The sequence below is a fragment of the Lissotriton helveticus genome, chromosome 5_1 (genome assembly GCF_964261635.1).
Source record: "Lissotriton helveticus chromosome 5_1, aLisHel1.1, whole genome shotgun sequence".
NCBI lineage: Eukaryota > Metazoa > Chordata > Amphibia > Caudata > Salamandridae > Lissotriton > Lissotriton helveticus.
In genome coordinates, this window is record NC_136065.1 from 76,501,980 (window position 1) to 76,515,758 (window position 13,779).

Below are 13,779 nucleotides of genomic sequence, written 5' to 3' on the forward strand. Positions count from 1 at the left end.
TGTGCATTCTGGGACTTATAGTCTAGTTTCATCCGTTCATAAAAGTATGCCAACAAATCCCAGAATGTAAGGAAAATCCTGACCTGGAGCTTAGCTCCTACACTCTCTAGCGCTATACAAAGCACTATATTGAAGCGGGGTGGAAGTTTCTCAGGTAGTGGGGCAGCCTGCGGATTCTTTCAGATGTGTGGGTGTTTATCAGGTGCGGGGCAGCGCCTACATGAATCTGGTGCTGTGGGCAGTGTTCACAAATCCTATGATGATGACATTGTGGGCGTTTCTCAGGGGAAGAGTGACTTCAGGTGTCAATGGGGAAGTGTGGGTGTTTATCAGCCCCTTGGCAGTGTGGGTGTTTATCATGTCCTTCGGCAGGGTGGGAGTGTGGGTGTTTATCAGGTAAAGTGTGGGTGTATATCAGGTCCTTCAGCAGTGTGGGTGTTTATCAGGTAAACTTTGGGTGTTTATCGGGCAATGTGTGAGTGTTTATCAGTCCTTCGGCAGTGTGGGTGTTTATCAGGTAAACTTTGGGTGTTTATCGGGTAATGTGTGAGTGTTTATCAGTCCTTCGGCAGTGTGGGTGTTCATCAGGTAATGTGTGGGTGTTTATCGGGTAATGTGTGAGTGTTTATCAGTCCTTCGGCAGTGTGGGTGTTTATCAGGTGAAGTGTGGGTGTTTATCAGGTAATGTGTGGGTGTTTATCGGGTAATGTGTGAGTGTTTATCAGTCCTTCGGCAGTGTGGGTGTTTATCAGGTAAAGTGTGGGTGTTTATCAGGCAATGTGTGGGTGTTTATTAGGTCCTATTGCAGTGCTGGTGTTTATGAGGTAAATTGTGGGTGTTTATCGGGTAATGTATGGGTGTTTATCAGGCCCAGTGTGGGTGTTTATGAGGTAAAGTGTGGGTGTATATCAGGTCCTTCAGCAGTGTGGGTGTTTATCAGGTAAACTTTGGGTGTTTATCGGGTAATGTGTGAGTGTTTATCAGTCCTTCGGCAGTGTGGGTGTTTATCAGGTGAAGTGTGGGTGTTTATCAGGTAATGTGTGGGTGTTTATCGGGTAATGTGTGAGTGTTTATCAGTCCATCGGCAGTGTGGGTGTTTATCAGGTGAAGTGTGGATGTTTATCAGGTAATGTGTGGGTGTTTATCGGGTAGTGTTCATCAGTCCTTCTGGAGTGTGGGTGTTTATCCGGTCCTTCGGGAGTGTGGGTGTTTATCCGGTCCTTCGGCAGTGTGGGTGTTTATCAGGTGAAGTGTGGGTGTTTATCAGGTAATGTGTGGGTGTTTATCGGGTAATGTGTGAGTGTTTATCAGTCCTTCGGCAGTGTGGGTGTTTATCAGGTGAAGTGTGGGTGTTTATCAGGTAATGTGTGGGTGTTTATCGGGTAATGTGTGAGTGTTTATCAGTCCTTCGGCAGTGTGGGTGTTTATCAGGTAAAGTGTGGGTGTTTATCAGGCAATGTGTGGGTGTTTATTAGGTCCTATTGCAGTGCTGGTGTTTATGAGGTAAATTGTGGGTGTTTATCGGGTAATGTATGGGTGTTTATCAGGCCCAGTGTGGGTGTTTATGAGGTAAAGTGTGGGTGTATATCAGGTCCTTCAGCAGTGTGGGTGTTTATCAGGTAAACTTTGGGTGTTTATCGGGTAATGTGTGAGTGTTTATCAGTCCTTCGGCAGTGTGGGTGTTTATCAGGTGAAGTGTGGGTGTTTATCAGGTAATGTGTGGGTGTTTATCGGGTAATGTGTGAGTGTTTATCAGTCCATCGGCAGTGTGGGTGTTTATCAGGTGAAGTGTGGATGTTTATCAGGTAATGTGTGGGTGTTTATCGGGTAGTGTTCATCAGTCCTTCTGGAGTGTGGGTGTTTATCCGGTCCTTCGGGAGTGTGGGTGTTTATCCGGTCCTTCGGCAGTGTGGGTGTTTATCAGGTGAAGTGTGGGTGTTTATCCGGTCCTTCGGGAGTGTGGGTGTTTATCAGGTAAAGTGTGGGTGTTTATCCGGTATAGTGTGAGTGTTTATCAGTCCTTCGGCAGTGTGGGTGTTTATCAGGTGAAGTGTGTGTGTTATCAGATCCTTCGGCAGTGTGGGTGTTTTATCAGGTGAAGTGTGGGGGCTTATCAGGTCCTTCGGCAGTGTGTTGCTTCCTTGTCCCTCGTGTACCCATCTTGCCTCATTTTCTCCTTCCTGTACCTCCTCCTACCTCACATACCTTTTCTATTCGTTCCTTACTTGTCCTGCTCTCCCCCACTTCCTGATCACACCCACCTTATCTGTTCCCTCCTTACTTCCCCTTCTCACTCCTCAGCTTCTTGCTCACGCCCCATCTCTCCTACTCTATCTCCACCTTCCTGCTCACTCCCCACCTCTCTGCTCCCTCCTCCTCTTACCAACTCCCTTCTTAACCCTCCTACCTCCCCTTACCGACCCGCTGCCTCCTTACTCTCCCGTTCCATCCTTGCCCAGTGGTTCCTTCCACACTCCCCCATCACTCTTTCCACCACTCCCACTTCCTCCTCTGATCCCTCATTTCATTCTGATGCTTCCTAACCAGCCTTGCTCCCTCCTAACCTCTCCTGTCCTTCCTAACCTCTCTTGTTTTGTACTTACCTCCCACACTTTCTTATTACATTGCCTTCCCTCTCTTGCCCTCTTATCGCCCCTTCTTTCTTTACCTAAGCCCTCCAGAACTGGGCCCCACGGTCCATGTAAGCCCTCCAGAACTGGGCCCCACGGTCCATGTAAGCCCTCCAGAACTGGGCCCCACGGTCCATGTAAGCCCTCCAGAACTGGACACCACGGCCCATGCAAACCCTCCAGAACTGGGCCCCATGGCCCATGTAAGCCCTCCAGAACTGGACACCACGGCCCATGCAAACCCTCCAGGACTGGGCCCCACGGCTCATGTAAGCCCTCCAGAACTGGGCCCCATGGCCCATGTAAGCCCTCCAGAACTGGGCCACACGGCCCATGTAAGCCCTCCAGAACTGGGCCCCATGGCCCATGCAAGCCCTCCAGAACTGGACACCACGGCCCATGCAAACCCTCCAGAACTGGGCCCCATGGCCCATGTGAGCCCTCCAGAACTGGGCCCCACGGCCCATGTGAGCCCTCCAGAACTGGGCCCCACGGCCCATGTAAGCCCTCCAGAACTGGGCCCCACGGCCCATGCAAACCCTCCAGAACTGGGCCCCATGGCCCATGTAAGCCCTCCAGAACTGGGCCCCATGGCCCATGTAAGCCCTCCAGAACTGGGCCCCATGGCCCATGTAAGCCCTCCAGAACTGGGCCCCATGGCCCATGTAAGCCCTCCAGAACTGGACACCACGGCCCATGTAAGCCCTCCAGGACTGGGCCCCACGGCCCATGTAAGACCTCAAGAACTGGGCTCCACGGCCCATGTAAGACCTCAAGAACTGGGCTCCACGGCCCATGTAAGCCCTATAGAACTGGGCTCCATGGCCCATGTAAGACCTCAAGAACTGGGCTCCACGGCCCATGTAAGCCCTATAGAACTGGACACCACGGCCCATGTAAGCCCTCCAGAACTGGGCCCACCGCCCATGTAAGCCCTCCAGAACTGGGCCCCATGGCCCATACAAACCCTCCAGAACTGGGCCCCACGGTCCATGTAAGCCCTCCAGAACTGGACACCATGGCCCATGTAAGCCCTCCAGAACTGGGCCCCACGGCCGATGTAAGCCCTCCAGAACTGGGCCCCACGGCCCATGTAAGCCCTCAAGTACTGGACACCACGGCCCATGCAAGCCCTCCAGAACTGGGCCCCACGGCCCATGCAAACCCTCCAGAACTGGGCCCCACGGTCCATGTAAGCCCTCCAGAACTGGACACCACGGCCCATGTAAGCCCTCCAGGACTGGGCCCCACGGCCCATGTAAGCCCTATAGAACTGGGCTCCACGGCCCATGTAAGACCTCAAGAACTGGGCTCCAAGGCCCATGTAAGCCCTATAGAACTGGACACCACGGCCCATGTAAACCCTCCAGAACTGGGCCCACCGCCCATGTAAGCCCTCCAGAACTGAGCCCCATGGCCCATGTAAGCCCTCCAGAACTGGGCCCCACGGCCCATGCAAACCCTCCAGAACTGGGCCCCATGGCCCATGTAAGCCCTCCAGAACTGGGCCCCATGGCCCATGTAAGCCCTCCGGAACTGGACACCACGGCCCATGTGAGCCCTCCAGGACTGGGCCCCACAGCTCATGTAAGCCCTTCAGAACTGGGCCCCACGGCTCATGTAAGCCCTTCAGAACTGGGCCCCATGGCCCATGTAAGCCCTCCAGAACTGGGCCCCACGGCCCATGTAAGCCCTCCAGAACTGGGCCCCACGGCCCATGTAAGCCCTCCAGAACTGGACACCACGGCCCATGCAAGCCCTCCAGAACTGGGCCCCACGACCCATGTAAGCCCTCCAGAACTGGGCCCCACGGCCCATGTAAGCCCTCCAGAACTGGGCCCCACGGCCCATGTAAGCCCTCCAGAACTGGCCCCCACGGCCCATGTGAGCCCTCCAGAACTGGACACCATGCTCCACGTGAGCCCTCCAGAACTGGGCCCCACGGCCCATGTAAGCCCTCCAGAACTGGGCCCCACGGCCCATGTAAGCCCTCCAGAACTGGACCCCACGGCCCATGTAAGCCCTCCAGAACTGGGCCCCACGGCCCATGTAAGCCCTCCAGAACTGGGCCCCATGGCCCATGTAAGCCCTCCAGAACTGGGCCCCACGGCCCATGTAAGCCCTCAAGAACTGGACACCACGGCCCATGCAAGCCCTCCAGAACTGGGCCCCACGGCCCATACAAAACCCTCCAGAACTGGGCCCCACGGTCCATGTAAGCCCTCCAGAACTGGGCCCCACGGCCCATGTAAGCCCTCCAGAACTGGGCCCCACGGCCCATGTAAGCCCTCCAGAACTGGGCCCCACGGCCCATGTAAGCCCTCAAGAACTGGACACCACGGCCCATGCAAGCCCTCCGGAACTGGGCCCCACGGCCCATGCAAACCCTCCAGAACTGGGCCCCACAGTCCATGTAAGCCCTCCAGTACTGGACACCACGGCCCATGTAAGCCCTCCAGGACTGGGCCCCACGGCCCATGTAAGACCTCAAGAACTGGGCTCCACGGCCCATGTAAGACCTCAAGAACTGGGCTCCACGGCCCATGTAAGCCCTATAGAACTGGGCTCCACGGCCCATGTAAGACCTCAAGAACTGGGCTCCACGGCCCATGTAAGCCCTATAGAACTGGACACCACGGCCCATGTAAGCCCTCCAGAACTGGGCCCACCGCCCATGTAAGCCCTCCAGAACTGGGCCCCATGGCCGATGTAAGCCCTCCAGAACTGGGCCCCATGGCCCATGTAAGCCCTCCAGAACTGGGCTCCACGGCCCATGTAAGCCCTCAAGAACTGGACACCACGGCCCATGCAAGCCCTCCAGAACTGGGCCCCACGGCCCATGCAAACCCTCCAGAACTGGGCCCCATGGCCCATGTAAGCCCTCCAGAACTGGACACCATGGCCCATGTAAGCCCTCCAGGACTGGGCCCCACGGCTCATGTAAGCCCTCCAGAACTGGGCCCCACGGCCCATGTAAGCCCTCTAGAACTGGACACCACGGCCCATGTAAGCCCTCCAGAACTGGGCCCCACGGCCCATGTAAGCCCTCCAGAACTGGGCCCCACGGCCCATGTAAGCCCTCCAGAACTGGGCCCCACGGCCCATGTAAGCCCTCCAGAACTGGCCCCCACGGCCCATGTGAGCCCTCCAGAACTGGACACCATGCTCCATGTGAGCCCTCCAGAACTGGGCCCCACGGCCCATGTAAGCCCTCCAGAACTGGGCCCCACGGCCCATGTAAGCCCTCCAGAACTGGACCCCACGGCCCATGTAAGCCCTCCAGAACTGGGCCCCACGGCCCATGTAAGCCCTCCAGAACTGAGCACCATGCTCCATGTAAGCCCTCCAGAACTGGGCCCCACAGCCTATGTATGCCCTCCAGAACTGGACACCACGGCCCATGTAAGCTCTCCAGTACTGGGCTCCACGGCCCATGTAAACCCTCCAGAACTGGACAGCACAGCCCATGTAAGCCCTCCAGAACTGGACACCACGGCCCATGTAAGCCCTCCAGAACTGGACACCACGGCCCATGTAAGCCCTCCAGGACTGGGCCCCACGGCTCATGTAAGCCCTTCAGAACTGGGCCCCATGGCCCATGTAAGCCCTCCAGAACTGGACACCACGGCCCATGCAAACCCTCCAGAACTGAGCCCCATGGCCCATGTGAGCCCTCCAGAACTGGGCCCCACGGCCCATGTAAGCCCTCCAGAACTGGACACCACGGCCCATGCAAACCCTCCAGAACTGGGCCCCATGGCCCATGTAAGCCCTCCAGAACTGGGCCCCATGGCCCATGTAAGCCCTCCAGAACTGGGCCCCATGGCCCATGTAAGCCCTCCAGAACTGGACACCACGGCCCATGTAAGCCCTCCAGGACTGGGCCCCACGGCCCATGTAAGACCTCAAGAACTGGGCTCCACGGCCCATGTAAGACCTCAAGAACTGGGCTCCACGGCCCATGTAAGCCCAATAGAACTGGGCTCCATGGCCCATGTAAGACCTCAAGAACTGGGCTCCACGGCCCATGTAAGCCCTATAGAACTGGACACCACGGCCCATGTAAGCCCTCCAGAACTGGGCCCACCGCCCATGTAAGCCCTCCAGAACTGGGCCCCATGGCCCATACAAACCCTCCAGAACTGGGCCCCACGGTCCATGTAAGCCCTCCAGAACTGGACACCACGGCCCATGTAAGCCCTCCAGAACTGGGCCCCACGGCCGATGTAAGCCCTCCAGAACTGGGCCCCACGGCCCATGTAAGCCCTCAAGTACTGGACACCACGGCCCATGCAAGCCCTCCAGAACTGGGCCCCACGGCCCATGCAAACCCTCCAGAACTGGGCCCCACGGTCCATGTAAGCCCTCCAGAACTGGACACCACGGCCCATGTAAGCCCTCCAGGACTGGGCCCCACGGCCCATGTAAGCCCTATAGAACTGGGCTCCACGGCCCATGTAAACCCTCCAGAACTGGGCTCCAAGGCCCATGTAAGCCCTATAGAACTGGACACCACGGCCCATGTAAACCCTCCAGAACTGGGCCCACCGCCCATGTAAGCCCTCCAGAACTGAGCCCCATGGCCCATGTAAGCCCTCCAGAACTGGGCCCCACGGCCCATGCAAACCCTCCAGAACTGGGCCCCATGGCCCATGTAAGCCCTCCAGAACTGGGCCCCATGGCCCATGTAAGCCCTCCAGAACTGGACACCACGGCCCAAGTAAGCCCTCCAGAACTGGGCCCACAGCCCATGTAAGCCCTCCAGAACTGGACACCACGGCCCATGTAAGCCCTCCAGAACTGGGCCCCACGGCCCAAGTAAGCCCTCCAGAACTGGGCCCACGGCCCATGTAAGCCCTCCAGAACTGGACACCATGGCCCATGCAAGCCCTCCAGAACTGGGCCCCACGGCCCATGCAAACCCTCCAGAACTGGGCCCCATGGCCCATGTAAGCCCTCCAGAACTGGGCCCCATGGCCCATGTAAGCCCTCCAGAACTGGACACCACGGCCCATGTAAGCCCTCCAGGACTGGGCCCCACGGCTCATGTAAGCCCTTCAGAACTGGGCCCCATGGCCCATGTAAGCCCTCCAGAACTGGGCCCCACGGCCCATGTAAGCCCTCCAGAACTGGGCCACACGGCCCATGTAAGCCCTCTAGAACTGGACACCACGTCCCATGCAAGCCCTCCAGAACTGGGCCCCACGACCCATGTAAGCCCTCCAAAACTGGGCCCCACGGCCCATGTAAGCCCTCCAGAACTGGGCCCCACGGCCCATGTAAGCCCTCCAGAACTGGCCCCCACGGCCCATGTGAGCCCTCCAGAACTGGACACCATGCTCCATGTGAGCCCTCCAGAACCGGGCCCCACGGCCCATGTAAGCCCTCCAGAACTGGGCCCCACGGCCCATGTAAGCCCTCCAGAACTGGACCCCACGGCCCATGTAAGCCCTCCAGAACTGGGCCCCACGGCCCATGTAAGCCCTCCAGAACTGGGCCCCACGGCCCATGTAAGCCCTCCAGAACTGGGCACCATGCTCCATGTAAGCCCTCCAGAACTGGGCCCCACAGCCTATGTATGCCTTCCAGAACTGGACACCACGGCCCATGTAAGCTCTCCAGTACTGGGCTCCACGGCCCATGTAAACCCTCCAGAACTGGACAGCACGGCCCATGTAAGCCCTCCAGAACTGGACACCACGGCCCATGTAAGCCCTCCAGAACTTGACACCACGGCCCATGTAAGCCCTCCAGAACTAGACACCACGGCTCATGTAAGCGCTCCAGAACTGGGCCCACCGCCCATGCAAGCCCTCCAGAAATGGGCCCCACGGCCCATGCAAACCCTCCAGAACTGGGCCCCATGGCCCATGTAAGCCCTCCAGAACTGGGCCCCATGGCCCATGTAAGCCCTCCAGAACTGGACACCACGGCCCATGTAAGCCCTCCAGGACTGGGCCCCACGGCTCATGTAAGCCCTTCAGAACTGGGCCCCATGGCCCATGTAAGCCCTCCAGAACTGGGCCCCACGGCCCATGTAAGCCCTCCAGAACTGGGCCACACGGCCCATGTAAGCCCTCTAGAACTGGACACCACGGCCCATGCAAGCCCTCCAGAACTGGGCCCCACGACCCATGTAAGCCCTCCAGAACTGGGCCCCACGGCCCATGTAAGCCCTCCAGAACTGGGCCCCACGGCCCATGTAAGCCCTCCAGAACTGGCCCCCATGGCCCATGTGAGCCCTCCAGAACTGGACACCATGCTCCATGTGAGCCCTCCAGAACCGGGCCCCACGGCCCATGTAAGCCCTCCAGAACTGGGCCCCACGGCCCATGTAAGCCCTCCAGAACTGGACCCCACGGCCCATGTAAGCCCTCCAGAACTGGGCCCCACGGCCCATGTAAGCCCTCCAGAACTGGGCCCCACGGCCCATGTAAGCCCTCCAGAACTGGGCACCATGCTCCATGTAAGCCCTCCAGAACTGGGCCCCACAGCGTATGTATGCCCTCCAGAACTGGACACCACGGCCCATGTAAGCTCTCCAGTACTGGGCTCCACGGCCCATGTAAACCCTCCAGAACTAAACAGCACGGCCCATGTAAGCCCTCCAGAACTGGACACCACGGCCCATGTAAGCCCTCCAGAACTTGACACCACGGCCCATGTAAGCCCTCCAGAACTAGACACCACGGCTCATGTAAGCCCTCCAGAACTGGGCCCACCGCCCATGTAGGTCCTCCAGAACTGGACACCACAATCCATGTAAGCCCTCCAGAACTGGACACCACGGCCCATGTAAGCCCTCCAGAACTGGACACCACGGCCCATGTAAGCCCTGCAGAACTGGACACCACGGCCCATGTAAGCCCTGCAGAACTGGACACCACGGCCCATGTAAGCCCTCCAGAACTGGACACCACGGCCCATGTAAGCCCTCCAGAACTGGACACCACGGCTCATGTAAGCCCTCCAGAACTGGACACCACGGCCCATGTAAGCCCTCCAGAACTAGACACCACGGATCATGTAAGCCCTCCAGAACTGGGCCCACCGCCCATGTAGGCCCTCCAGAACTGGACACCACAATCCATGTAAGCCCTCCAGAACTGGACACCACGGCCCATGTAACCCCTCCAGAACTGGACACCACGGCCCATGTAACCCCTCCAGAACTGGACACCACGGCCCATGTAAGCCCTCCAGAACTGGACACCACGGCCCATGTAAGCCCTCCAGAACTGGGCCCCACAGCCCATGTAAGCCCTCCAGAACTGGGCCCCACAGCCCATGTAAGCCCTCTAGAACTGGGCCCCACGGCCCATGTAAGCCCTCCAGAACTGGACACCATGGCCCATGTAAGCCCTCCAGAACTGGGCCCACCGCCAATGTAAGCCCTCCAGAACTGGACACCGCTGTCCATGTAAGCCCTCCAGAATTGGACACCATGGCCCATGTAAGCCCTCCAGAAATAGACACCACGGCCCATGTAAGCCCTCCAGAACTGGGCCCACCGCCCATGTAAGCCCTCCAGAACTGGACACCACGGCCCATGTAAGCCCTCCAGAACCAGAACTGGGCTCCATGGCCCATGTAAGCCCTCAGGAACTGGGCCTCATGGCCCATGCAAGCCTTCCAGAACTGGGCCCCACGACCCATGTAAGCCCTCCAGACCTGGGACCCACGGCCCATGTGAGCCCTCCAGAACTGGGACCCACGGCCCATGTGAGCCCTCCAGAACTGGGCACCATGTTCCATGTAAGCCCTCCAGAACTGGGCCCCACGGCCCAAGTAAGCCCTCCAGAACTGGACACCACAGCCCATGTAAGCCCTCCAGAACTGGGCCCCACGGCCCAAGTAAGCCCTCCAGAACTGGGCCCACGGCCCATGTAAGCCCTCCAGAACTGGACACCACAGCCCATGTAAGCCCTCCAGAACTGGGCCCCACGGCCCAAGTAAGCCCTCCAGAACTGGGCCCACGGCCCATGTAAGCCCTCCAGAACTGGGCCCCATGGCCCATGTAAGCCCTCCAGAACTGGGCCCCACGGCCCATGTAAGCCCTCAGGAACTGGACACCACGGCCCATGCAAGCCCTCAGGAACGGGGCCCCACGGCCCATGCAAACCCTCCAGAACTGGGCCCCATGGCCCATGTAAGCCCTCCAGAACTGGGCCCCATGGCCCATGTAAGCCCTCCAGAACTGGACACCACGGCCCATGTAAGCCCTCCAGGACTGGGCCCCACGGCTCATGTAAGCCCTTCAGAACTGGGCCCCATGGCTCATGTAAGCCCTCCAGAACTGGGCCCCACGGCCCATGTAAGCCCTCCAGAACTGGGCCCCACGGCCCATGTAAGCCCTCTAGAACTGGACACCACGGCCCATGCAAGCCCTCCAGAACTGGGCCCCACGACCCATGTAAGCCCTCCAGAACTGGGCCCCACGGCCCATGTAAGCCCTCCAGAACTGGGCCCCACGGCCCATGTAAGCCCTCCAGAACTGGGCCCCACGGCCCATGTAAGCCCTCCAGAACTGGCCCCCACGGCCCATGTGAGCCCTCCAGAACTGGACACCATGCTCCATGTGAGCCCTCCAGAACCGGGCCCCACGGCCCATGTAAGCCCTCCAGAACTGGGCCCCACGGCCCATGTAAGCCCTCCAGAACTGGACCCCACGGCCCATGTAAGACCTCCAGAACTGGGCCCCACGGCCCATGTAAGCCCTCCAGAACTGGGCACCATGCTCCATGTAAGCCCTCCAGAACTGGGCCCCACAGCCTATGTATGCCCTCCAGAACTGGACACCACGGCCCATGTAAGCTCTCCAGTACTGGGCTCCACGGCCCATGTAAACCCTCCAGAACTGGACAGCACGGCCCATGTAAGCCCTCCAGAACTGGACACCACGGCCCATGTAAGCCCTCCAGAACTGGACACCACGGCCCATGTAAGTCCTCCAGAACTAGACACCATGGCTCATGTAAGCCCTCCAGAACTGGGCCCACCGCCCATGTAGGTCCTCCAGAACTGGACACCACAATCCATGTAAGCCCTCCAGAACTGGACACCACGGCCCATGTAAGCCCTCCAGAACTGGACACCACGGCCCATGTAAGCCCTCCAGAACTGGACACCACGGCCCATGTAAGCCCTCTAGAACTGGACACCGCGGCCCATGTAAGCCCTCCAGAACTGGACACCACGGCCCATGTAAGCCCTCCAGAACTGGACACCACGGCCCATGTAAGCCCTCCAGAACTAGACACCACGGCCCATGTAAGCCCTCCAGAACTGGACACCACGGCTTATGTAAGCCCTCCAGAACTGGGCCCCACAGCCCATGTAAGCCCTCCAGAACTGGGCCCCACAGCCCATGTAAGCCCTCTAGAACTGGGCCCCACGGCCCATGTAAGCCCTCCAGAACTGGTTTCCACGGCCCATGTAAGCCCTCCAGAACTGGACACCACGGCCCATGTAAGCCCTCCAGAACTGGGCCCACCGCCAATGTAAGCCCTCCAGAACTGGACACCGCGGTCCATGTAAGCCCTCCAGAATTGGACACCACGGCCCATGTAAGCCCTCCAGAAATGGACACCACGGCCCATGTAAGCCCTCCAGAACTGGGCCCACCGCCCATGTAAGCCGTCCAGAACTGGACACCACGGCCCATGTAAGCCCTCCAGAACCAGAACTGGGCTCCATGGCCCATGTAAGCCCTCAGGAACTGGGCCTCATGGCCCATGCAAGCCTTCCAGAACTGGGCCCCACGACCCATGTAAGCCCTCCAGAACTGGGACCCACGGCCCATGTGAGCCCTCCAGAACTGGGACCCACGGCCCATGTGAGCCCTCCAGAACTGGGCACCATTTTCCATGTAAGCCCTCCAGAACTGGGCCCCACGGCCCAAGTAAGCCCTCCAGAACTGGACACCACAGCCCATGTAAGCCCTCCAGAACTGGGCCCCAAGGCCCAAGTAAGCCCTCCAGAACTGGGCCCACGGCCCATGTAAGCCCTCCAGAACTGGACACCACGGCCCATGTAAGCCCTCCAGAACTGGGCCCCACGGCCCATGTAAGCCCTCAAGAACTGGACACCACGGCCCATGCAAGCCCTCCAGAACTGGGCCCCACGGCCCATGCAAGCCCTCCAGAACTGGGCCCCATGGCCCATGCAAGCCCTCCAGAACTGTGCTCCACGGCCCATGTAAGCCCTCCAGAACTGGGCCCCACGACCCATGTAAGCCCTACAGAACTGGACACCCTGGCCCATGTAAGCCCTCCAGAACTGGACACCACGGCCCATGTAAGCCCTCCAGAACTCGACACCACGGCTCATGTAAGCCCCGCAGAACTGGGCCCAACGGCCCATGTAAGCCCTCCAGAACTGGGCCCCACGGTCCATGTAAGCCCTCTAGAACTGGGCCTCACGGCCCATGTAAGCCCTCCAGAACTGGACACCACGGTCCATGTAAGCCCTCCAGAACTGGACACCACGGTTCATTTAAGCCCTCCAGAACTGGACACCACGGTCCATGTAAGCCCTCCAGAACTGGACACCACGGTCCATGTAAGCCCTCCAGAACTGGACACCACGGTCCATGTAAGCCCTCCAGAACTGGACACCACGGTCCATGTAAGCCCTCCAGAACTGGACACCACGGTCCATGTAAGCCCTCCAGAATTGGACACCACGGTCCATGTAAGCTCTCCAGAACTGGACACCACGGCCCATGTAAGCCGTCAAGAACTGGGCCCACCGCCCATGTAAGCCCTCCATAACTGGACACCACGGTCCATGTAAGCCCTCCAGAACTGGACACCACGGTCCATGTAAGCCCTCCAGAACTGGACACCACGGTCCATGTAAGCCCCCCAGAACTGGACACCACGGTCCATGTAAGCCCTCCAGAACTGGACACCACGGTCCATGTAAGCCCTCCAGAACTGGACACCACGGTCCATGTAAGCCCTCCAGAACTGGACACCACGGTCCATGTAAGCCCTCCAGAACTGGACACCACGGCCCATGTAAGCCCTCCAGAATTGGACACCACGGCCCATGTAAGCCCTCCAGAAATGGACACCAAGGCCCATGTAAGCCCTCCAGAACTGGGCCCACCGCCCATGTAGGCCCTCCAGAACTGGACACCACAGCT